The following is a 4,597-nucleotide window of genomic DNA, read 5'->3' on the forward strand; positions in this document are numbered from 1 at the left end:
TTATATTAATATTAGATGAATTTACGTATTATTGATAAAATTAATCATATGTTCGTTAGATTTTCTTTGGCCGCACATGACTGAAACCAACCAAGATCCATCTTAACTCTGGATCTATCAAGCACTGAGAGGGATCAAATCTCTCGGAGTACAAACCTTTCCTCAAGTTTTGCACTTAAAAAAGAGGTTTGTACCTCAAGAGATGCGATCCCTCTCGTTTCTTGATAGATCCATTGTTAAGATGGAACTAGGCTAGCTTTATTTTAAAATTGAGGAAATTACAAATATTTTTGAAAGTAACTTTTCATTAAAAAGGTGTGTTAGCAAGTTAATCCATCTGCTGGAAAAATTCCAGCCTGCCCTCGACACTGGGATCGGCCGCTAGGGTTCTGACCACAACCTCAGACGGCACAGACTGAACAGACCAGGCAACCATCACGAGCTTGACCTCTAGCTATGTTTCGACTGAGCAACACATGGTATAATCGTAGGGCATATGGATTCCCCCCAGGGGGGGGGGCGTCAATGCCCTCCCCCAAAGCAAACACTTCGCAGCCAGGGCCTGAAAGGACGATTGTGTTTGGTTCTGTTGATGAGGAGGCGATTAACAAGGAGATCCCGCAGCGCTACGGGCATAATGAGATAGGCAGTCAGGTGGATAAGACAGGCGTCACGCTTGGAAGAAAGGACAAACTAGAGGAAGGATCGAAGATCTCTTCGAATACCTACAAACCAATAGCAGCCGAACGACCCAGAATAGAGCTACCAGGACAGAATATAGACGAACGAATCCAATACATGAGGGATCATGCCCTCATCGGGAAATTTATAGGGTTCTAGCCGACAGAAAAAGCCCTATATGGATGGATTGCAGCTAAGTGGAAACCCAAAGGAGACGTAACACTGCAGCTAGGACCGAAAGGGTTCTTTACTGCGATTTTCTTTTGCCTTGAAGACAAATACAGAACCGTGGGCAAAGGGCCATATTTTTTCAACTCAGCTGGTCTGTATCTAAGGGAATGGATAGCAAGATTTAACCCGGACAAGGAAGACCTCACCTGGGCTCCAGTCTGGATCAGAATGTATTCACTTCCAGATGAATACTGGGATGAAGATATTCTCAAAGACATAGGAAATGGATTAGGGGAATACATAAAAGCGGTGGAAGAAACAAAACTGCGCAAATACACATCCTACACCCACATCTACGTCTTCATGCGCCTGGACAAAGCCCTGCTAGACTCGATAAGTCTCTCTCACCGTGACAATGAATGGATTCAACCCTTGGATTATGAACATGTCCCTTTTCGTTGCTGAAAATGCCATGCTCTCGGGCATTTATTCAGGGATTGTCCCCTAAATGCCAAACCTAATGCTCCTGAACCCTCAAACTCCTTGACCCGTGATGGCTTCACCAAAGCACCCAGCCGCAAGCGAGCACACAAAAAACCTTCAACCAGAAAAAAGCTCCAACAAGACAATGCCCCTGGCCCCGCTATAAGGAACAGCTTTGAAATTCTAGCTTAAACCTCGGAAGAGAAAATCCCGTTCTCCAAGCCCAGCTCCACACCCCCATCCTCCTCCTCCCAGCCTCCTCCTTCGGCCTCCCCCTCTGAACATCAAACCCCCAAAGTTGCTAAGGCGAACCCCAAGGACGGACGAAAGGAACCTGCAGAAAAAGATAATGAAATGGACGTGGATGGAACTCCAGATCCCCCCCAAAGCTTAGACATTTCCACAGAAGGAAATAGCCAGGTGCAACAGATGGATGAAGAACCAGAAAGTATAGATCTGCAAGGACTAGACATTTTAGAACTAGAGTTAGCATGCAAAAAGAAGGACTACGACAGTATCCCAGAGCTTCAGCTCAACAAACTAGAAGTGGTCATCTCAAGGGCTTATCAGCAGAAACAGCTAGGCATCCAGCCAGGAAGTCATTGGGATGGAGGCCTTCCCCCAAAAGACTCCAAAAAGAGGGGAAGAAGAACTGATCTCCAGCGAACAATAGCAGTAGGGAAAATCCTGGTGGACTCAGGCAGGTATGCAAAATTGACGAAGTACTACAAACCCTCTATTAATAGTGAATCATGAAGCTCATTTCATGGAACTTAAGGGGGCTCAACAGCCCAGGGAAACTCAGAATGTTAAAAAATATGATAAAAATGGAAAAGCCGCAACTATGCTTTCTTCAGGAAACCAAGTGTAACAGCTCTACACTAGGCAGCATCCTCTCTAAAGCATGGCCAGGTTGTCAATCGGTGGCAGTGGATGCATCTGGAGCATCAGGGGGGCTTGCTATTGCATGGAACACGCAAGCGCTTACTCTCTCAGACTTCCACGCTTCTCATCACCTCATCCAGGCTGCCTTCCACATTTTAGGCACCAATATACATGGAAACCTCTCAAATGTCTATTTCCCGTAGGAAGCAGGAAACAAAATAGCTCTTCTCAACACCATAGAAGCTCTGAACAACAATAGAATGCATCCTCTATGGATTATTGGAGGGGATTTTAACATGATCACCAAGTTGGAGGAAAAGCTTGGGGGAAGAACAAGATTGGAACAGGAAAACACCCACTTTAAAGACTTCATCCAGAATACCTCTCTAATAGACTTGCAATTTTGTAATGGCACTTACACTTGGAGCAATCGAAGAGCAGGAAAGCATCAAATCGCTTCCAAACTGGACCGATTTCTTATATCAGATAATTCGGTTCACTTAGGAGGAGACATAACTGCTGCCATACTACCCCACTCAGGCTCGGATCACTGGCCAATTGCCCTCCAATGGCAACGACCAAGCAACTCCACCAGAAGGCCCTTTCGCTTCGAAGAGTCCTAGCTCACCCACCCATCTTTCAAAGACTTTGTCAAAACAACTTGGACAACCTTCACTCCGCCAAAAGGCTCCAAGATGTTCCAGTTCCAATAGAAACTCAAATATTTAAAATACCATCTAAAGCGTTGGAACAATGAGACCTTTGGAAACATCTTTAAGGCGCAACATGACTTAAATAAGGAAATGGCGGATCTCCAGCAAAAAATAAGCACAGGGGGTCACACAGAGGGGACCCTGGAGCAGGAGCAGCGCATCCACAATCAGCTGGAGGAGAGGAGAAAGCAGGAGGAGATATTTTGGAAGCAAAAGTCCAGGATCAGATGGCTGAAAGAGGGCGAACGGAACACCAAATTCTTCCACCGAACCACTGTTCAACGAAGAATGCACAAAAACATCCCCTTCATTCAAAGGCAAGGGGGGGCAAGAGCAAAACAGCATGAAGAAATTGAGGAGGAGTTCCTAAATCACTTCAAGCAAGTTCATCTAGAGCCCAATGCAGACAAGCGACCTGCGATAGAAAGAATAACACATAATGTGCCAAATTTAATCACGGAGGAACACAATGAACTTCTCCTTCGCCCTATACTAACTCAGGAGGTGGACACAGCCATGTCCCAGCTCAAGGAAGGAAAAGCCCCTGGCCCAGATGGCTTCACCACAACTTTCTTTCACACTTTCTGGGAGCTGATAAAATTGGAGGTCTGGCAAGTTGTAGAGGAATCAAGAGCTCTTCATTGGCTGCTTCCCTCTCTCAACTCAACTTTCATTGCCCTTATACCAAAAGAGGCGGAATCCATTACCCCGGACAAATTCAGGCCGATTGCTCTTTGCAACGTCATATACAAAGTTATCTCCAAAGTTATCGCCAACAAGTTAAAGCCCCTCTTGCCACTGCTCATCTCTCCAGAAAAATATGGATATGTGGAAGGGAGACAGATCATGGATGGCATTATCCTCTCACATGAGATCATACATTCCCTCAAGCAGTCCAATCAGGCAGGTATGATTCTAAAGCTTGATCTTTCTAAGGCTTTTGATAAGCTCAATTGGACTTACATACAACAAATGCTAACTGCCTTTGGATTCTCTCCCATGTGGATCCGTTGGATCATGAGTCTTATCTCCTCCTCCTTCTTCTCCATTCTTGTGAACGGGATCCCTTCTCGACCCTTCAGACCCTCCCGAGGAATCAGGCAAGGTGACCCTCTCTCCCCCTTCCTCTTTGTTTTAATGGCTGAAGGCCTGGGTCGTCACATCAAACAAGCCCTCCTCTCTCAACAGCTCAAAGGTCTCTCCATTCACCACTCCCTAGCTATATCTCATCAGCAGTTTGTTGATGACACCATGCTCTTTGGCTACCCATCTGTCCAGGAAGCCTCCTGCTTCAAGGCCCTACTCAATGACTTCTCTGAGGCCTCAGGAACCAGCATCAATAACTCCAAGTCGCAGATCTTTTTATTTCACACCCCTCCTGTCATTAAGATTGTTGTTGCTTGAATCTTGGGATTCCCCATTGCCACTCTCCCTTTTAAATACCTTGGAGCTCCCCTTTCTACTTCAGCCATCAAGCATTCCTCCTGGCGTACTCTCATTGAGAAGCTCGAATCCCGCCTCAACCTATGGATGCACAGATCTCTGAACTTGGCCAGTCATGTAGTGCTCATAAAGTCAGTTCTTCAGGCAATGCCGCTCTACTTATTCTCAATCCTAGCAGCGCCAAAATGGGTTCTAAAAAGAATTCGGGATCTTCAGCGAGG

Source organism: Pinus tabuliformis, chromosome 6, assembly GCF_031772625.1.
Source record: "Pinus tabuliformis cultivar Carrire ecotype Pingquan chromosome 6, CPIR1, whole genome shotgun sequence".
NCBI classification, from domain to species: Eukaryota; Viridiplantae; Streptophyta; class Pinopsida; order Pinales; family Pinaceae; genus Pinus; species Pinus tabuliformis.